The sequence below is a fragment of the Oryctolagus cuniculus genome, chromosome 10 (genome assembly GCF_051225735.1).
Source record: "Oryctolagus cuniculus isolate XC-2025 breed Fujian yellow rabbit chromosome 10, ASM5122573v1, whole genome shotgun sequence".
Lineage (NCBI taxonomy): Eukaryota > Metazoa > Chordata > Mammalia > Lagomorpha > Leporidae > Oryctolagus > Oryctolagus cuniculus.
In genome coordinates, this window is record NC_142876.1 from 48,588,424 (window position 1) to 48,611,357 (window position 22,934).

General features: G+C 38.2%; 1 pseudogene; it reads right to left on the reverse strand.

Moving 5' to 3' along the window:
* Window positions 1–5,875: 5,875 nt before the first annotated feature.
* LOC103349316 (ubiquitin-conjugating enzyme E2 variant 1 pseudogene) overlaps window positions 5,876–22,934 on the reverse strand; it is a 103,586-nt pseudogene continuing 86,527 nt past the window's right edge.

Genomic DNA, 22,934 nt, shown 5'->3' on the forward strand with positions numbered 1-22,934 from the left:
CAAATTTTCCTCACCCAGATGATTTGTGTTCCACCTTCCAAAATCTTTTAAACTTGTTTTCCAGGTGCAGAGGTGAGACTTGCCAGTGTATAATTTTTGTATTACCCTTAAGTCCCTTCTGTGAAATGTTCAACACTTTGGCTATGCTCCAATCTCCAGCTATGGTCTCTACTTAAAAGGATAAATTACATATTTTTGTAATTATATAGAAATAAAAACACATTTTACCAGGGAAGATGAAAAATCTGCCAACTCTCTAAAACCATCTTTCTCATGCACTCAAATCTAAAAATAAGCTCTATTCAAATTGGATGTTTTTGGCACCATTTTACCAGCTTATCATGAATCTTGAAACAAGTATCCTAAATGTAGAATGAATAGAATTAGATAGTACAACAAATGATCATTTAAAGAAACACAGAGCAGACTACCTGTTTTAGACACCAGGTTAGACCAAGCCCTGAAGGAATGTTCCCTATAAAGTTATTCTATAGGTACTCATTTGTCTTTATGGTTTAGCTAAGGTTCTGAAATAAGGCTCTCAACTATGATTTTCCTATTCCACCAATTATAAAATACATGATTCCTAAGTTTTCTATTAATGCTTAAGATGTCAATAAAGAGTAGATTTAGACATGTATACAAAGTGCTTAAAAAATGAGCTGTTCAGACATAGGATCTAAACATTGCTACATTATCTACATTGCTATGTTATACAGAGATATGGTAACATTTAGAATTTTGTCTAAAACTCCAGATGTGTTGCTTTTCTTTACAGAGCTTACCTGCAATAGTTCTTTGATTACTCAATTTCTATTGAGATACACATGATGAATAAAATAATAGAGGTCAGGAGTTTGGTGCAGTGGTTGGGGCACTTGCATCCCCTGAATGCTTGGGTTCCAATCTTGGATCTACTTTGGAATCCAGCTTGTTGCTACTGAGCACCTTGGGAGGTAGCAGATGATGTGCCAATACTTGAATACATGACCTTCATGTGGGAGACCTAGATTGAGTTCCTGGTTCTTCGGCCCAGGATCAGTTCCAAGGGAATTGGGGGCAGTGAAAGCAGATGGGAGATCTCTCTGTCTCTTGCTGTATGTCTCTCTCTGCCTTTCAACTAAATGTCAATAGAAATACAGTGGGGGACCAGTGTTGTGACATAGTAGGCTAAGCCTCCACCTGTGGTGCTGGCATCCTATGAGGACACTGGTTCCCGTCCAGCTGCCCCTCTTCCAATCCAGCTCTCAGCTAACGGTCTGGGAAAGCAGTGGAAGATGGCCCAAGGGCTTGGGCCCCTAAAACCTTGTGGGAGACCCAGAAGAAGCTCCTGGCTCCTGGCTTCAGATCAGCCCAGCTCTAACCATTGCATTTATTTGGGAAGGAACAAGTAGATGGAAGACCTTTCTGTCTGCCTCTCCCTCTGCTTGTAACTTTCTCACAAATAACTAAATAAAAATTATTTAAAAAAAAAAGAAATACAGTGGACTAGAACGCAAATAATTTTAATAATAAAAGAGCATTTTCTCGGGAGTATTCGGGCAGAGCATAAATGAGAATGTTTAAAGTGGCATTCAACATGATAGTTTTACATTCAGATTTTAATCTTTAATGTCTCTAAAAATATTTATTTGTTTGTTTGAAAGTCAGAGTTACAGAGAGAGGGAGAGACAGAAAGGAGGAGGTGGGGCATGATCTTCCATCTGCAGGTTCATTCCCCAGATGGCAGCAATGGTAGGGGCGAAACCAGGATGAAGCCAGGAAACAGAAGCTCATCTGGGTCTCCTTGTGGGTGGCAAAGGCCCAAGTACATGGGTCATTTTTCCTCTGCTTTTTCCAGGCCATTAGCAGTGAAATGGTTAGGAAATGGAGCAGCTGAGACACGAACCAATGCCCATATGGGATGCCAGCATCACAGGCGGAGGCTTTATCCACTGTGCCACATGCCAGCCCCAATCTTTCCTTAACTTTATCCTGTAAAATGTTAAATGTTTTGTGAAAACATTTGAGAGCACACAAGTGGAAGAAAATTGTTATTAAAGAATTATTAAAACCAGCAATATATCAAAATAATACAAGAATTAATAAATAATAATAATAATCAAGAGTAAAATAAGTTATGCTCATAAGAGATAAATGAGCATTAAGCCTTATTAACTTTCACTGATCAATGTAAAAATAAACACCTAGACTTAATGAATTTCAGAAAGTACATTATGTCTCCCAAACTGAAAACTCAAATTCATGACCTTGAATTTTAAATAGTTTATTAAAATAAATATGGGAAGAGAAAAATTAGTATTAACCATCACTCTCTGAAAGTATTTACATAGACCCTTGTGTTTATATCAATAAGTTTACCTTTTTATATTGTAATTACTTTCATTAATTTACTTTGTTTTTGTAAAAGGAATATATAAAAGTTTGAAAAATCAAATATTACTAAAGAGTGTGGAATAAAATTAACATTAACACTGCCTTATATCCCTCAGATCCAATTGCTCTATTTAGAGCAACTATTTAAAAGTATTTCCACATTTAATTCATCTATGACTATCATAAAATTGTAAACAGTAAAAGAAAGAAAATGTTACTTGTTATCTGATTTAAAAACACACAATGTGTTTGTGTGTGTGTGGCTAAACTACATGTATACACACACACATACATTTTCTTCTGGTCCAATGGTCTAAAATTAGATTTTTGAACTACAATGTCATATATCAGAATTCTCTATTGTATTACATTTATTATTTACTGATTTTCACATTCTTTCTTGGTTTATTCATTTAATTTGCTAGAACATACCCTCAATTAACTTTTTTTTTTTTTTTTTTGACAGGCAGAGTGGACAGTGAGAGAGAGAGAAAGAGAGAAATGTCTTCCTTTGCCGTTGGTTCACTCCCCATTAGCCGCTGCAGCCGGCGCACCACGCTGATCCGATGGCAGGAGCCAGGTACTTCTCCTGGTCTCCCATGGGGTGCAGGGCCCAAACACTTGGGCCATCCTCCACTGCACTCCCGGGCCACAGCAGAGAGCTGGCCTGGAAGAGGGGCAACCGGGACAGAATCCTGTGCCCCGACCGGGACTAGAACCCGGTGTTTCGGCGCAGCAATGTGGAGGATTAGCCTAGTGAGCCGCAGCGCCGGCCAGCCCTCAATTAACTTCTTGAGGCAGATTTTTTTTCCAACTAATCTTAGTGGATTCTTACAGGTTTTAAATTTTTTTTTTGATTTCTAACATTTTTAGAAAAGTATGGCTAGCTATATATGTCCATGCTGAAAATCATTACCCCTAAGAACTTTGAAAGCATTTCTCCATTTTAATGTATGATGGTCAGTTAATGATAGTCTGATTATCTGTCATTTAAAGGTGATTTTAGGATCTTTGATGCTTGTTTTTGTTATATCTCATGATAAAGAGTTGATATTTTTAGGAATAGTGCTTGGTAACCTTTTGTCAATTAGATATATTTCTCCCTTTTAGAAGTAATTTTTCATACTTTATCTTTGATCATTCACCTCTGTTCCCTTCACTCTTTTGCAAGAACTCCTATTAGTAAAATGTTAGACATCCTAAACTAATCTTACTTTTTGTTTTTTATAGTTATAGCAAATAATTACTTCATATGTATCTACCCCAATTTCCTAAGTAATATGTTAGTCTATTAGCAACTTCAAATTTCTGACTTTTATGATTTTTCCTTATTATTTTTCTTTTCTTTATTATTGCTATTATTAGTTTTTGTGTGCAGAGATTTCTTGAATTAACCTGAGTATTTCCATAATATGTTTAAAAATTTTTTTGATTTTGTAAATTACTCCTATTTCATTATTGTCAGTTTTTACTTAGTCCATGTCCATTGTTCATTTTCATATTTGCAGTATTTTCATGAAATTCTGGTGAATCAGGGTAGCTAATCCAAACTTTATAATAAGGTACTAGGAAGATTGGGTCTCTATTACATTTGTAATCACTCTTACTTTCCTCAGACAGATTTGTCAAATTTGGATTTGCACATAGGTTGAAGTCCTCAATACTGATCACTGAGAGCAGAGACTTAGCAAGATGTGCAGGTGGTTTACTTCTGCCCTATAAAATCTCTATTAATCACTGTCCTCTCAAACACATTTCTTCTGCACATTCATCAAAGTACCTGCATCTCTTAGTTTGCAGCTTCTCTGAGGGTTCTGCTGAAGAAATCTGTTTTTTATCAGTTATGAGCCCCTTTCTAAGAATTCTAGAAGAAATTTTTTGTTCTTTGATTAATTGCTCACACATACATCTCTATTATCCTGCCAGAAATTTGTTAAAATCATTCACCAAGAAGACTTCCTCCCATGCTGTTGGTTGTGAATTCGTTTTTTTTAAAATCTTAACGCACACTTTAATTTATTAAAATCAGTCAATGGTGTGACAATGAAAAGGCTGCGTATGCAACACTGCTGTTAGACTTTACTGCCCGATGTCGCCTCCTTGAACTGGTTCCCCCGAAAAGCTGAATGGAAACAACTGCTTCTCACACTTAAAATTGCTGCTTCAAAAGGTAGATTTTTACACAAATACTAAATTAAAAAAAAAAAAAAAAAAACCCTTTGGGACACGGCAACTTCGTCACGTCGGTGCGCATGCCCAAGTCAGCATCTAGTGGTCCTGACCGGAAGTGGGAACATGTGGCCGCATGCCAAGCCGGAGCCCTCACTCCCTGCGGACAACCGAGGGAGTGGCAGCACCAGCACCAGCACCAAGTGCCCGGATCGAAGGTTCTTTCTGCTCCAGTTGTCTGGTTCCAAACTGGACACGACGCACTGCAGGGCTGAGTGAGTGGAAGCCCTGTTTAAAACGTCTTCCAAGTGGAAAGCCAAAGCAATGACAGGGAGAGAGCAATTCGGAGGGCTCTTGTGGGCTGCATGTCCCCGTGTGGCCTCTCCCCAGGCTTAACCACCAAGGACTTGGGGAGCTGGCAGATCTGGGCGGGCACCCCGCCGCCCTTCTTGTCCCCCCTCAGAACCTGAAGGGCAGAGGGTTGCAGGGCTGCGGCCTGGCCTTCATCTCCCAGGCCGGGTCCCAGCTCGAAGAAGGACGTCAGAGACCCTCCAGCCTTCTCTGATGGCTTCTGACCTATGCATGGACGGGCATGGGGAATGCGGGGTGGGAGTGTGGCAGGGCCCCGGGGGCCGTGAGGAAGGGGAAAGCAGCGCCCCTCAATGAAGACTGGGGGGAGAAAGATCCGGGGAAAGCCCTGAATTCCTCCCCGAAGGCCAATTTCCGAGGGGGACGGGGTGGGGTAGGTGGGGGTGAGTTACAATCTATGCTTCAGCCCAGGGCGGGAGTGGAGGAGGGGAGAGGACAATGGCTTGGAAAGAACATCATTTAACATTAAAAAAAAAAAGAAGAAAAAGAAAGGTACCAGAGTGCAAGGCACCCCCATACCCAACAGTAGTCCCCCTGAAACTGTCAGCTCCACTCTCAGCAGGCAGCCCACGCTGGAGGGCAGTCGTGGAAGGGGCGCGGGAAGGGGGGAGCAGAGGCCCAGGCCAGGCCGTCAGCAGCAAGGATCCCTGTGATGTGTCTTCACAGTTGAGTTAGCCGTGTCCCACCACTGACGATGGGCCTCAACTGAAAAAATGTGTTCTTGATCCTGAAGTTCAGCTATGTGGACAGTGGTTACACTCGACAGGATGATGTTATAGCACAACTTATATATTTCAAATGGACAAAAAATTAGTGTCATTTACAGTGTCTTTAGATAAATCGCCTTTGCATGGGAGCTTCCTTTCCAGTACTTTGAGGCCTACAGGATGAACCTAGAAGATTCCTATTGTGGAGGGTGCGGCCTGGGCTGGGCCTGGGCCTGGCCGGACTGGGCCGCTGCTCAGTTGTTATAGCACTGCCCCTCGGGTGGCTGAGGCAGCTTCTCGTCTCCTTGGCCATCATCAGGCGCCGCAGCTCCTATAGCACCACTCGGATGCCGTACGAGTTCTCCCACTTCGCTAGCACGGAGATGGCTCTCGGGTCCACCACTCCGTTAGAACTATTAACTCTATTCATATTAATTTTTGTTACATATCGTACAAAAGGGGGGGGTGTTTCTGGGTATTTGGGTCCACATTCTATTTTAAGGCTGCATATTCTGTTTTCGTAAATTGTCCGAGCCCGTGGTGGCTGCCATCTTGCGTCGCTGGAGCTTGAAGGCCGACCGTGAATTCATTTCTTCACCTTTATTTACTTACATGTTGGTACCCGAAAAGAAAAGAGGCAGAGCAGTCCCATCTTATCTGTGATTTACCCTTCTAAGACTTTAGTTATCTATCATTAATTCAAGTCCAAAATATAAATTGGAAAATTCCAGAAATAATATATCTTCAGTTGCATGGCACCCTAAGTAGGGAAATAAAATCGTGCCCCATCCTGCTCCATCTTGCTGGGACACAAATCATCCCTTTTTTTCCAGTTTATCCCTACCGTTTACACTGCATGCCTCCTATTCACTTAGTAATCGATTAATAGTTCCACTGTCACCGTATTGTAGTACTAGTGTCCAAGTAACATTTAGTTCACTTAATAGTCCTGGAATGCAAGAATAGTGATGGTAGCTCTTTGGATATGCTAAAAAAAGTTGTAAGATGTTTTGTTTAAGTAAAGAAGTAAAAGTTATATACTTAATAAGCCATGAAAAAATCACATGTTGAGGTTGCTCAGATTTATAAGAACTAATCTCTTATCTATAAAATTCTGAAGGCAAAAGAACCCACATCAGTTTTGCTGTCATAAGACAAACTGAAATAGTTATACCTACCACGTATAATAAGTGTTTAGTTAAGATTATAGATGTGGGGGCCAGCACTGCTGCATAGCAGGTAAAGCTGCCACCTGCAGAGAGTTAAAGCCCTGGCCTGAAGCGCAGGCATCTCAAGTCCTTGGGCTTATGGCTCCTGGCTTCGGAGCCAGGATCAGCCTAGATCCGACCATTGCGGACATCTGGGCAGTCAATCAGTGGATGGAAGACCTCTCTCTCTCTCTCTCTCTCTCTCTCTCTCTGCCTCTCTTCTCTCTGTGTAAACTCTTACTTTCAAGTAAATAAATAAATCTTTTTAAAAAGTTCATAGATGTGTAAAATTTATGAGTGGAACACAGGAACAGAAAATGTGTTTCAACTGACAGCAACTTGTTGCAACAGAAATCATTGAGCCTGTATGAAAATCTTAGCGAGGGATCTCCTGAAAGGAGTGATGCCAGGCCATTTATTGCAAGTAGTTATACGGGTTTAGGCGTAGGTTGGACTGACCTAAAATTGCTAGAGAGGCCGAGGCTGCATATGAAGAAAATGCTGACTCATTCCAAGTTTGAACAAGTTGACTAAAGAGAAAATCTATCATCAAAAGGAAGTCTTCAACTGCAATGAAATGTAGCACTTGTGGAAGAAAATGTCCAACAGAACCTACATTCATAAAAGAGCAAAGGAGGCATCATGAAGCATGAAAAGACAGATTACCTCTGGCATTGTAGCAATGCTATATGGCCTATAATGATGATGCTGTATAAAGATTAAAGAGTCCCTTTCCTTTCAAAATCACAAACAAAACTTACTTGTGTTCTGTCATCCCAATCAGAAAGTATATACAAGATGACAGCCATCTTGTATATAGAATCATTTCACCAATGCTTCATCCTAGAAATAAAAAATAAAATAAAAATCACTTGGAACAAGATGAGGTGGAATTTAAAGTCCTTTTAAATATAGAAAATGCACCTGGTCATCCTAACTTTTTTTTACTATTTAAATAATATATTGTGGTTGTATTTTTATTTCCCAATTCAACCTTTTTGCTCCAGCTCCTTGACCAAGACATTATTCCATTTATCAAGGCCACATACATTTGATGTTATTTAATCACATTTCCTCAGCACTTGATGCAGGCCTCATCTAGACAATGCAGTGTTGGCAAATCATTCACTATGGCCGATGCAAAAATATTTATCAAAGCCTCAATGGATGTGTTAAAAGCAGAAACTATAACTATCTGCTATAAGAATGTATGAAGTGAAATCATTAATGAATGAGTTTACCGATTTCTCAATGGAGAGGTCAATGGAGAGGTTAGGAAAGTTGTTCATAGAACAAAACATATTGGATTCGTCAATGTGCTTGTCAAAGAATTAGAAGAACATATTCAAGATCACTGAGCAATGACAACAAGTGAGGAATTGGAAGAGTTCATTGAGTCATCTACAGAAGAAAGCAAGGCAAAGAAGAAATGGAAGCAGGACAATCAACATGGGCATTACCAAAATATGCCAGTATGTTTCCAACTGTGTGGGTGTTAAAGGACAATATTATGGAATACAATCCTCAAATGGAGCACAGCGTTAAAGTCAACAATCTGATCACTGCGGGATTACAACCTCTGCAGCAATGCTTTGATAAATTAAAAGAAATGGGACAACCTTTAATTATAATGTGCTTCTGAAACTTTTCAGCAACAAACAAAACAAAAACAAAAGCAAAAAAAGAAAACAAAACCCTTCAGCTATTGAGGATCCCCAACCCCATCAGTATGTCTTGCACTTGTTATCCAGCCATCAGCTTTAACCCAGCTCAATGATTTAGGATTGCCTGAAGCAGATAAACTACTTTAGGATATATTATCAGAAGGTTAATAGCATCCTAATACTACATAATGCCTATATCATTCACCTCATCACATTGGCACTGCATTATAATATCTATATCATTCACCTCATCTTGTAGACACTGGGCCATTTCACATAATCTTAAAAAGAAGGGTGTGGGATTGGTGTTGCAACATAGCAAGCTAAGCTGCCACCTACAGTGCCAGATTCCCATCTCACAGTGCTGGGTTCAAGTACCAAGGACTTCATTTCTGATCCAACTTTCTGCTGTTGTACCTGGAAAAGCAGTGAAGGATGGCCCAAGTACTTGGGTCCTTGCCACCCATGTGAGAGACCCACATAAAGTTCCAGGTGCCTGGGTTTGGCCTGGATCAGCCCTGGCCACCGCAGCCATTTGTGAAGTGAATCACCAGCTAGAAATGCTCTCTTTCCCTCACAACCCTTGTCTTTCTCTCTCTCTCTCTCTCTTTTCTCTCTCTCTCTCTCTCTCTCCCTCTTGCTCTCCCTTTCAAATCCTTTCAAATAAACAAACAATATTTTATTTTAAAAAAGAAGAATGAGCTTAGACATTTACTGCAAGTGAGGTATAGTTATACAGATTCAGCAGTAGGTTTGACTGGCTTGGAATTACTAGATAAGATATTTTGAGGGAGAGACTACATCCACATCACATTTATTACAGTATTTATAATCATTCAATTTTATTATTAGTATTGCTGTTAATCTCTTACTTTGCCTAATTTATAAACCTATAAAATTTATCCTAGGTACATCTTACAGAAAAAGATTATAGTATATGTAGGGCTTGGTACTGTCTATGATTTCAGGCACTCACTGAAGGTCTTGGAATGTATTCCCTATGGATAATGGGGGACTGCCTTGTAAGAGTAAGTTCAATCATGCTGCCCTGATGAATTTCTCTCCTACATAAAACAGTGAGTTTCTGGAAGGCAATCTTTCTGTCTTTGTATTTCTAGTGCTTATCACAGTGCCTGGAAAGCACTACACATTCAAAGTATATGATAAAGAAAAATAAACTAAATTCTCTCTTAGACAAATGTGTGGTAAATCAAGGTCATTGCATTTCCACTGTACAATTGTTCCAGAAACAAAGGCTATGCTTTATAAAGCAAAACATACTAAGGAAGCATGCCACCACTTCAAATCATTCATAGGACAATTTCTAAATTAAACTGTTAATTTAATGAATAAATAGTGAATGTCCTTAATAAGGAAAATGGTAAAACCATGAGCCTATCAGATTAATATGACTTTTCATAAGTGAAATGTATTCACAATGAAAGAATCAATCAATGAAAATATTAATTTACATGAAATCCTTTGCAAAGAACAGCAGCAATAAATAAACTTGAATTTAATGACATGTACTTGTCAAATACTCGTGTCTATGCATCACATAAAAACATTTATATACAATTATGTTTGTCACCAATATAGGCTGTTGATAGCTTAGCATCTCATTCTATGCAATTGCTTCAGAACAATGATCTTTAAATATAACTCACATGGTAGCTCTTGAAGTGTTTTAAATGAAAAACATTATTATAACTCTAGAGTGTTTATAGAGCGCATACAATTTAGCTAAACATCATAGTGAAATGCTGTCCTTTTAAAAGACAAAGTAAACTGAAAACAGTGTGTTTTCTTTTAAAAATGCTGAAGATTTTTCAAAATGTCATTTCATATCTTACTTACATGCGAGGGAAAAGATAAATTCCAACTTAAAAGTCAACTGACATTCTGATGCTATACAATTACCACCCCATTACACTAGTTTTTCATTTGAAAAAATGCAGTTCTAAAGATGGTTTAATGTGACCCAAATGCTAGAAGTTATTTCCAGTGTTAGAACAAGAAATCAGTTCTAACACTTTGATTCTGGTTAAATCTACTATACTTTACACCATATATTTTCTTATGACATCCCCATAGATGAAAAAGAAGATGAGGAAGCAGGAAACAATTTGAAAGATAGTGGCTTAGGAAAACTATGCACCAAAAGACTGAGCTCCAGAGCCCAAAGAACCAAGATGTGACTCTTCACAAACAATTGCACAAAGCATTCCAGGGTGAAAAACCCTGTGTAAAAGAATACAAAAAGAATATGGGCCTTGGGATAGAAATATGTTTGGTGGGGCTGGCACTGTTGGGTCACAGGTAAAAACTGCATATGGACACCAGTTCATGCACCAGCTGCTCCACTTCCAATCCTGCTCTGTGCTAATGGCCTGAGAAAGCAATGGAAAATGGCGCAAGTGCTTGGGCCTCTGCCACCCATGTGGAGGACCTGGAAGAAGCTCTAAGCTTTTGGCTTCAGTTTGGCCCAGTTCTGGCCATGGTAGTCATCAGGAAAGTGAACCAGTGGATGAAAGATCCTCTCTCTCTCTCGCGTTCTCTCTCTATAACTTTGACTTTCACAAATCACAATAAATAAATACATCTTTAAAAATAAAAGATGTTCAGTGATTTCTCACTTATAGTTTTTAAATATCTGAATATGGATCACTGCCAGTGTTTGTGTTATCTTCCCAAAGGACTCGTCCATATTGTTATGCACATCGCCTTCATACTGACCCATACTGATATGGATATTACTTAAAAATTCTCCCATCTTGGGTTGAAGATGAAAGGCTTGGGAACACAGATGGTGCTGTCATCACATCATCTTTCTAAAAGTTCAGATATGAGAAAGAAAGACCCAAGATGTGAACAATGGACTGTGCAGATGGTACCAATAAAGAACATTGTGATTCCTGAATAATAGAACTGCATGTCAGAATCATGAGCTCATAGCCAGGGGTAGAGTTCATTTCAGGAGTATAGGAAAAATTAATTTTACTAGAGCATGGAGAACATGCTCAAGAGGGCTTTGGGCTAAGCATAAGTAAGGGAGGTGAGGAAACAATGTAATAAATGTCAGGCAGTGGTCAATAAATGAGCAAATTATAAAGAAACAGGAAACAAATGGTGAAGATGATATCACATATCATCAGAAATGTCTGGCTGGGGTTACCTGGTTACTTCTTTGGCCACTTGCCCAGGGATGTACCTTTGCAACTAAGTATCCCTTCTATTCTGAGCCCTTAGTGGCCTTGTAAAAACATTTGAAACAGGAGACAGAAAAATATAACATGATTAAAATAGTTCAACTGTTATTGGTTTCCATATGAGACACTTATATTCAAAAGTTTGCTATCTTTTTTTATATAATAGGAAGCTTCTACTCAGACATTTAAATACATTTTTAAGGCTCAATAAGCAGTCAAGTGTGATATCTTAAAATGTACAAACTAATATTTTGCCAAATATTTGCTTTAAGGGACCCCTTTTCAGTAGATGCAATACAGAATAAAGACATTGTGATTCACAAATGAGTTCCAGAAGTGCCTTCTACTACAGTGTAACAGTGTCTCCTCTCAGACAGTGGTCTGCAATATTGAAACAAAGAGCAAGGAAATTGTCTTCCATTTTTAATTACAGAGGCCCTCTCCTATGGATGAATATAACACTTTCGAACCCTATATCCTGGTTTCTCAAATTTTTATTTCTGCCTACACTTTTCTGTGCTTGGAATACCATTAATTAGCTTTGAAATGCCTTGATATCCACTTATATAATTATTACTTTACATTCTCTGAGCTCTGAAAAAAATTCTGTCTTCTTTAGAGATACTATATTGGAAAAATAAATACATTTTATCTGAAGAGAATTAACACACATGTGCATGAGCACAACAAACACATACTGCAATGTACAAAAAATTAATCTTAAAGAGGGTATTAGCTCTAATGAACTGGTACTAGAGATTCAAAACTGTTGAATGGATTATGGCATTGTACCTTCCCCTCTCATGAAAAATAATCAAGGTCGGCGCCGAGGCTCACTAGGCTAATCCTCCGTCTTGCGGCGCCGGCACACCGGGTTCTAGTCCCGGTCGGGGCACCGGATTCTGTCCCGGTTGCCCCTCTTCCAGGCCAGCTCTCTGCTGTGGCCCAGGAGTGCAGTGGAGGATGCACCCCATGGGAGACCAGGAGAAGCACCTGGCTCCTGCCATTGGATCAGTGCGGCGCGCCGGCCGCGGTGGCCATTGGAGGGTGAACCAACGGTAAAGGAAGGCCTTTCTCTCTGTCTCTCTGTCTCTCACTGTCCACTCTGCCTGTCAAAAAAAATAAAAAAAAAAGAAAAGAAAAGTAATCAAAATAAGAATGCTGCTCTGCATTGGTCTGCTAAGATTCAAGAGCTGAGAAGAAGAAAAAGACATGGTGAAAGCACATATTGGAAATGAAAGTATATCACAATTAAAGAATTGTTGAGAACTGAGGAAAAGGAATGCAAGAATATTCATATTTTAATAGTTTTGTCTATATGAATGGAAGACAGACTGAGAAAAAGAAAGCAACTGAAAGAAATATTCCAGCTATCGATTCACTTCTCAAATGCCCACAACAGCCAAACCTGGGTTAGGCTGAAGTCAGAATCTGGAACTCAGCCTGCATCTCTCATGTGGGTTACAGGAGTAATTGAACCATTGCTTCTCAGCCTTTTGGCTAAGATCATGTACAGGAGAAACTGAACCATTACCAGCTACTCTCCAAGGTGTGCATAAGCAGGAAGCTGGAATCAACAGTAGAGCCAGGACACAAACCCAGACACTCTAAGAAATGTAAGCAACCTAACAAGTGTCATGTCTATACCAAATGCATACATACCCCTTAAATTATTATTATTTTTTTATTTTTTGACAGGCAGAGTGGACAGAGAGAGAGAGAGACAGAGAGAAAGGTCTTCCTTTGCCCTTGGTTCACCCTCCAATGGCTGTCGCGGCCGGAGCGCTGTGGCTGATGCCCTGCGGCTGGCGCACTGCGCTGATCCGAAGCCAGGAGCCAGGTACTTCTCCTGGTCTCCCATGGGGTGCAGGGCCCAAGCACTTGGGCCATCCTCCACTGCACGCCCTGGCCACAGCAGAGAGCTGGCCTGGAAGAGGGGCAACCAGGACAGAATCCGGCGCCCCGACCGGGACTAGAACCCAGTGTGCCAGCACCGCAAGGCGGAGGATTAGCCTAGTGAGCCGCGGCACCGGCCTCCCTTAAATTATTTTAAATTTGATGCCAATGTCTACTTTGAAGAGAGGTTCAGGAAATTACTCAAATTATTGGTGAACACAGACTGATAATTTCTTAGATGGTGGTCAAATGTAAGTGTCACCTTGATTATACCATGGTGCCCAAAGGTTTGGTTAGACAATAGTCTAGATGTTTCTATGAAATTATTTCTAAGTAAGATTCATATTTGAATCAGTGGATTTTAAAGAAAAATAGATTATCCTCCATAATGTGGTTGAAGTGTTTGAAGGACTTTAAAAAAGACTGAAATCATCTGAGAAAGATGACCTTCTCTGTGTGTGTGCATACATGTATGCACCTGCACACACACACACACACACATACACACACAACTCGTGGTTCTGTTTTTTGTAGAACCTTGACTAATAACCCCATCAGTAATTATTTTAACTTTCCAAAATTTGTATCACTTTACTCACATCAGTCAGGAAATCACGAAAAACAGAAAAGAAAATTTCAACAACCATTTCAGACACTAAGGTTTCAGTCTTCCTCATACAGAAGAAAATACAATACACGTGTTTCTGATTCACTTACTGTTACCCATAAAATCGATGTCTGAGACAATTTAAAAATTCTATGTACATGTTTTTCAGAATGAAGCAACATCTTTAGAGTGCTTGGGAAAAAAAAAAAACACTGCAAACTACATCCAGCAAATTGTCTTTGAAAAAGGAAGGCTCTTTCAGGCATATAAATCACATCAGCACTATAAAAATGCTAGACAAAATGTCCTTTAAGAAAAAGAAAAATGAAACCAGATGGAAATTTAGGCCCACCCAAAAGAATGAAGAGTATGAAATATGGTAAATATGTGATAAATATACAAATTTAAAAAAATAAAATTTTTGTTATTTCCTGACTTTAATATTAATTAAGACACATTTTGATGATTATATTTATTGCCTATTAAAGCATTTTATAAATATTATGGAATGCCTTTAATGCTCATGTAAATAAATATATCTATGCAAACTATGGTTTGCACTATGAAATAGAAGTACAGAATATTATGAAATCAATAAAGATAAGTTTAAAAAAGTAAAAATTTCTATCATTTCCATCTACAGAGCTTAAAACTGCTTCCTAACTCAGACCATCCGCATCCTTCTTAAGTTGCAGTGCTGACAAAATTCTTCCTTAATATTGAGAAAACTGACTGCCACCAATACTGCTCTTACACTATAAAATGCATTACTGATTTTGAATTAAGCCAAGAGGTGAAAATTGTCAAAAAGATGAATTTAAAAAAGAAAATCTATCACTAAATGCACTTGATGTGAATACTCCTATGTAACTGAAAAATGGGAATGTAAGAGTATTTCTAATGTACACACTTGGCATGGAAAAATGAATTCTGAGACCAGGCATGTTCTCTTTCTCAAAGGAACTTATTTTTAAAAACAAAAGTGTTCTAGTATTTCCTAGCCATTCACACAATATGCTGAATGTAGGCTCTGAAGTGTCAACGTAAAAGTGCCTTTTTGCAGAATGCCCTGTGCAGAGTGTCAAACAGCGAAAGGTTACCAGCTGGCATTAGGGAAAAATAATTTCCAAGAGAAAAAAAAGTGTTGCAATTTAGTCTTTTTCTATATTTGATGAGATTGTTTCAACAGTCTGCTATCTGAAGAAGTAATCACAAGCAAATGTCCAAGAAATTACTGGCAATTTAAAACATTTTCTTATGTAACAATAATAATAGTAATAAAACTTCAGGAAAGAAGGAAAACTTGACACATTAGTGCCTTTCTGAAAGCAGATTGGAAATTTCCAAGTCAGTCTTTCTATAAGTATTTGGTGTTTTATTTACTATCATTGTGTGTATCCACATCATATAAAACATAGCATGCTATAAATGGGGGAGAGAATTGTATCAGTTCCAAATGTTTGAGAAACATAAGTTTAATCTAGCTAGTCTGACCTTTCATTTTACATCAGTATATACTTAGAGGCCTGATAAATGTGGACTGACCTCTTCAGTCTCATACATCACCAAAGTCCCCTTTTATGACATTATTAATGTAGTTAACATTTCAGTTCCCTTATTTCAAGGTCCAAGGATGCTATATATCATGAAAAGACCAATGGTGACTGCCTCTCCACTGACCTATTACAATTATTTTGATCGGGAAGACTGTCAAAATGTAAGCACGTGTCATTCCTAACGATAATTCAAGACTATCTGAAAAGCAAGAGTATAATCTGTAGAGAGTGGCTACATATCAGGAATTTCATGATGATTTTTCCTAGGCTCAAATAATTACAGGAAGACAGTGGTGATTTTGCCTCTGATTCAGCAAAACATCAAAGAACATAAAAAACAATGCCTACCAACTGGTTTTAAACATTAGGTGATCAGAAAGGAACACTGTTGGATGCTGCATCATAATATTTTTCTAGCATTAATTCAGTATTAAATGGGACATTTGCAACTTTAGAAAGTTTTATAACATTGAAATAGTTTAGAGCAAAGAAATGGAAATATATAATGCTATTTAAAAATGTCTTTATACAAGGAGACAGCTGTTATGGAATATCTTTAAAAAAAGAAAAGTTTATGAAACAAACTATGGGAGAATGAATGTAATACGAATCAGGGAGAATTAGAACCAGAACACAAAAGCATATTTTCCTTTCTTTAGAGGAGCAAATAGATCTTCACTGACCTATGGGACTTGACATTAACTTGGCCAAAGCAAAGGTATTAAGATGCAGGGTAGTTCTAAAGAAATTCAGCTCTCAATTAAGTGTAGTGATAGTGCACATGAGTTTGATTTCAATATTTCATAAGCAGACTAGTCTCCAGAAGAACAGATAATTTGATAAGATAGGGCTGCCATTGTGATTCCATCATACATTTGCAAAAATATCTTTCTGCATTTGATCCTATCAAACTAGAATTTGATGGCACAAACGTGCTTGGGACCAGGGACACCTGAAATAACAGCTGACTTATTCAGCATAGAAGTCATAGGTAAAGTTTCTAAAAATAAAATTTTGGTTGGATTGCTGTTGTCTAATCATGAAATACAGCATCTGGATGAAAAACAGTGTTCAAGTACATGAAAGTAAACTTTTAAATTTTACATTTTGTTAATCTAGTTTCTTCAATTTAGATCCCAGAGTCCATTCCAGCTAATTTAAGCAGAAATTGGTTTAACATAGAACATTTCAATTTCAAAATTATATGCCCAGAAGCAAGAAAGCCAGAAAAATATCTACTTATATCACAGGGCTATTTCAGCAGAAATTTTGCTATTGTTGTTCATCGTGCACAGAGCAATGTCAACATGCACAGAGCATGGATCTGTGCCACATCTACTGAAGGAAAGAAAGACCCATGCCCTTCCAGTCCCTGTGTGGATGAATCTGGTAAGAAATTCTCAGTTACGGGCAGAGCACCAGCACCAATGGAACCTAAGATGAGTATTCTTTAACATTCTAGACTGGGAGCTAATCCAAGGCCTTGGCCATCAATATCCCTAAAGACCAGTCAAGATGGGATGGTAGTCAAGTGCTGGAGGGGTAACTATTACAAAGCCACAATATCTCTGAATGTAAACAACTGGAACTGCACACTTATTAATAACACGGTTTCTCTTTGTTGTTCTTAATATGTACCCTTATTATATACATTAGACAGGTAAAAATATCTACAAGTACACACACATATGTACACGTAGTCCATATTGTAGCCTGAAAGATAATATATAATCTTTCTTTTATTCTGTACTAGTATTTATGTTATTTATGCTCTACCTGGTGTTTTAATATTATAGGACACTTGTACAGTTCCAAGTGCCTTAGAACATTGTTTAGCTCTCCTAAGTATATAGAACTGCATATATGTATAAAATTGAGAAAATTACTTCAATAAAACTATTGGGAACCCCCCCCCAAATTGCTGGAGGAAGATTAGGGAATTGTTAAATGAAGTATCAGGGGAATTATAGTCATATTTTAAATATTTCAAAAGTTTGAAAGACTTTTTCTTATAGATTGCATAGCTTAACTGTAATCTATCAGTTCAACAATTATGTATCTTATTTTACATTGAACTATAATAGCTCTCCTTTGAATCTTTAAGAGTTGCAGTTTTCAAACCTGTCTTAAAATATGATTTCCACTCTCTCTTTCTCTCTTTCTCTCTGTCTCCTGATCTCTGTCTGTATCTTGATCTCTCTCTCTCTCTGAATCTTTCTCTTACACTCTCCTTCTCTCTCTTTTTCCCTCTGTGCCTCTTCCCTCTGGTCTGTCAGGTTTCCCCCAATAAACAGTTTCCATTAAAAATATGATTTCCATGGTTTAAATATTTGGCTCCCCAAACCATGGGCATTAAGTGCCAAAGTTTTATGCTGATGGTACAAGGAGAGTGGAAACTTAATTCAATTGTGGTGTCTGGAACCGAGATCTTTGGGATATGACTAAATTGAATTAGGTAATTAGATGGCGCTCCCATGATTAAATCCTGTTGGCTTGCAGGAGACAACATAGATGTAGCTAGACATGTTCCCTGTTCTCGCCATGCTATGCTCCGCATCACTTCAGAATGCTGCCTGCAAGAACGTTGTCACCAGAGGCCAAATAAATGCCCCCATCCCCTGATCTTTGATGTGAATTTCAAGAACCATGAATTAAAGCAAGCCACTATCTCTATGAAGTTAGCATATCTTAGGTTTTTTACTATGGAACCATAAAACTGAATATATAACAAAATATAACAAGAACATTAAAAAGTTATCATATTAATATCTTACCTGGTTGTAGAAGAGGCTTTTTTTCAGTCAGCTGGTAGAATCATTAAATTCTGACAATTACCAATGAGTCTTTATACCAAATGACTTTAAAATATTAGTTTTCACACAAGAAATGACAGCATTTCCATGCTAGACAACATGTGGCCAATTACTGTTAATTTAGCTTGAGTCATTTAAAGTCAAACAATTACATGTTCACATTCAAAGTTGTATTATAGGAACTGAATAACATAATCCAAAATTTGATATAAGATGTATGTTATGAACTTTGCACTCCATATTATACGAATGAACATTCAAGAGCAAACCAATTTGATTTATGAGCATTTAAAATAAAATAGATGTCAAAAATGTCTGTATGAAAAACATATCATGTGTTATAATCATCTCAGTTATTCACACTGATATTTTTAACTACTTGTTACCAAAAACTATTGTTCCTTTCAGATATCAAACAGTCTCTCTACACCATTTACCTTCACAGAATCCACAATATGCCTACACATTGCCCTCTTTGCAATATCTTCTTACTTTTATCATAGACAGAAATTCTTTAGATTGAAACTAATGAAACGCAGTGATTTGTACTTGCCTACACAGAAAGAAAAACTGTACTTACAAATCTGAGGAGTGGAGCACAATAGCTGTTTGTCTTCAGAATTATAATTATCTTGAGACTTTGGCCCTTCCCATATTTTACATCTCATTTATGTATAGTTCTCTGGTCATTCTTCAGTATTTCTGAAGAGTCTGTGAAAATTACAGGCACAAGAGTACAGAAAAGAAGTATCCCTTCATGCTTCCTAAAATGGCAATCAGCCAAAAGAAACAAAAAGAGAGGAAGGCAGGAAGGCAGAAGGCAGGAAGGCAGGAAGGAAAGAAGGACAAAGGATCCAGCAATGTTTATACTGTTTTTCAATTTATTTATTTTTTTTAATTTTATTATTATAGAGACCAGATTTCATGTATTCCATAGGTATAGTTCTAAGAAGATAACCATACTTTTCTCCTACTCCTCTCCCTCCCTCCCTCCCTCCCTCCCTCAAATCTCCTCTTTCCTCCTTGCCTTTTGTTCTTTAATTTTTGCATAGATATAATTTCAATCCTCTCTATATTCAAGAGTATAATTCATCAGTAACCATAACATGCAAGAAATAAGATCACAGTTCCAAGGGATTATAAACAAGGGCTAAAAACAGCAATCATACCACAAGATGTCCATTTCATTCCTATACATTTTTTGTATTCTGTATTAACTACCACATCTCAGAGCAAGCATATGATATTTGCCCTTTTTGAGACTGGCTTATTTCACTAAGCATAATGGCTTCCAGTTGCCTTCATTTTGTTGCAAAAGACAGGATTCCATTCTTTTTTACATGTTTATAGTTCTTAATCTCATATTTTTTAAAAACTTCTCATTTTAAATATTCATCTGTTTTCTAAGTTTCTACATTACTACTGAGTTGTTACCACAAACAACATTGTTTGTAAAGGATTTTCTCCTAGTCACAAATGGTGCCTGGACATATTTTGATTATCTAATTATTTTCATCTTCTGAGAAGCCTCGCAGAATGTTATGCTTCACAGTCTAGTGAAATGCAAAACAACTCCTTTTTACCAAGAAGTGTAGCTGTTGTTGGCTGACACCTCATCACTGAATTTCACAGGCAGATGTTCTGTTTCTTCTCTTCATGCTAAAACCTAGTGTTTGGGGGACTAAGGATCTTGGTTCTGTCACATTAAACTATGGGAAGCCCTGAGCCATCCAGCTGACATGAATTCTCAAACAGCTTTATTTACTTCTGGATATACAGAAGGGTTTGGGGGAGGATGGTCTAAGGATTCCACAAAATCTTTAATTTGAGCCAGCTGTGAGGCTTCCAGAGCATCCCTCTGCAGCCAGTGCTGGGCTAAGATTAAACCAGGCAAAATGCCTGAAGAGATACTGAATAGGTTTGATACAAATTACATTGTCCTGCTGGTTTGAAAGTGCACATTACTGGAGTCATTAACCATAATCATCCTCAATTACAAGCACTGTAAGCATACATATAGCAGCCTAGTAAATGCAGCCATTGTTTGCCTGCAACGTCCATATCTCAAGAGACTTTGCCTCTCCTCCAGAAACAGGAAGCCACCTCCTCTCTACCTCATCCTCTCTCCTGTCCTGGAGGTCTCAATTTCTCAAGATTTAACTCCAAAATAATGCATATTTAAAGCATTTTTCCCTCTTAGAATTCAATATCGTTAAAGAGATTACTTTCCCGGATTCTGGTTATGGATTGTCCACTACCTATGACGAAATTCAGCTAGCTCTAGTTTGTACTATTATCTTTGCCAATTTTTAAAAATAATAATTGTCTGCTTTGCAATAGGATTATAAAACTTCATATACAAAGTAGTGGAAAAAGAAGGAAGCATAGCAGACACAGTTCACATCTATCAAATCGCAACCTTTCATTGTCAGAATGTATGTTTCCTGTTAAGGAAAAAGAGCAATAGTTTGGGGAAAAAGATATAGATAAATGACAGATTGATAGAGAGATTATAGATTTTTTTAAATTATTATTTTGAAAATTTTCAGTCTAGTGTAGGTAAAGAACAAACTAATACAAAAACAGACTAATTATTCTGATGTTACTCCCTACATTCACCGACTTAATATTTTTTTCACACATGATTCTCTTTCAACCTGTTCCTATCATCCATCCATCTATCTCTCATTTGATTTGAATATTTCTCCCCCTCAAAACTCACACTGAAATTCACTGGCTATTGTCACAATATTTGAAGCAATAATATCCCAAGGGATTCAGGTTCATGGTGGAGTCTTATTGAAAGGCATTGAGAGTAGGATTTCTCTCTTGGCTCTTCTGCACTTCTGCCACTTGAGGGAGAGCGTTCTTTTTGAGTATGAAGCATTCAATGCACCTTCTTAGAGGTGGGAACGGGCCCTCACTGGAAACCAGACCTTCTGATGTCTTGATCTTGGACTACCCAGCTTTCAGAACCACAAGAAAGAAATGTCCATTGTTTACAAATTAACCAGTCTATGGTATTCTGTTACAGTAGCACAAAACAGATTAATACAACATGGTTTAGTATTTTTCACAAATAAAGTGCAAGGTTTACACAAATAAAGGTTTTTCACAAATAAAATGCAATAGTTCTTTACCTCTGAATAACTCAGTGCATTTGTAAATTCAATATATTTTTTCAAAAGATTTTTACTCATTTATTTGCAAGTCAGAGTTACAGGGTGGTGGTGGAAGGGGGGACAGAGAATAAAACAGATCTTCCAACCCCAGGTTCACTCCCTAGATTGCAAAACAGCACTGGGTCAGGAGGAAGCCAGGAGCCAAGAATTGCCTCCGGATCTACCTGGGTGAAAAGACCCAAGGGCTTGAATCATCTTCCACTGCTTTTCCAAAGCCAATAGCAGGGAGCTGGATTGGAAGTAGAGTCTCTAGGACAAGACCCAGTGCTCATATAGGATTCTGGCATTACAGGAGGTAGCTTTACGCTCTACTTTATCCTGAAATGCAGTACATTTCTTACATATAATTATCTTAATCAGGAAATAACATTGATAAGCAATATTGTCTAATCTAAGTGCCTTTTTCAGATTTTGCAAATTATGTCACTAATGTCCTTTTCTCTTCCAGGATTCAACACAGGATGATACATTATCTTTAGTTTTCATTTCGGACTTAATGTTATATTATTGAAGAGTTCAGGCCAATTATCTTGTACAATGCCCCTTATTTTGAGTTTGACTAATGGCTCCTAACTATACAATTTTTGCTAGAGTACAGCAGATGTGATAATGTGTCCTTCTAAGTATATCCTATCAGGAGGCACCTGGTATTGATTTGTCCCTTCACTGAAAATGTACATTTTAAAATCTGTGGCTATGACTTTGTCTTTCAGGTTTCTCCACTGTATATTAACTATTTCCTCTTTGTAACCATTAAATATTTCATGAAGGATCTATCAAGACCCCCCCCCCCTTTTTTTTTTTTTTGACAGGCAGAGTGGACAGTAAGAGAGAGAGACAGAGAGAAAGGTCTTCCTTTGCCATTGGTTCACCCCCCATTGGCCGCTGCGGCCAGCGCACTGCGCTGATCCGAAGCCAGGAGCCAGGTGCTTCTCCTGGTCTCCCATGCAGGTGCAGGGCTCAAGGACTTGGGCCATCCTCCACTGCACTCCCGGGCCACAGCAGAGAGCTGGCCTGGAAGAGGAGCCACCAGGACAGAATCTGGAGCTAGAACCCAGGGTGCCAGCGCAGCAGGCGGAGGATTATCCTATTGAGCCACGGTGCTGACCCCTATCAAGACTCTTTAAATATTCAGTTTCTCATCATACTTCAACCCATTTATTTTGGCATTTGTTGAT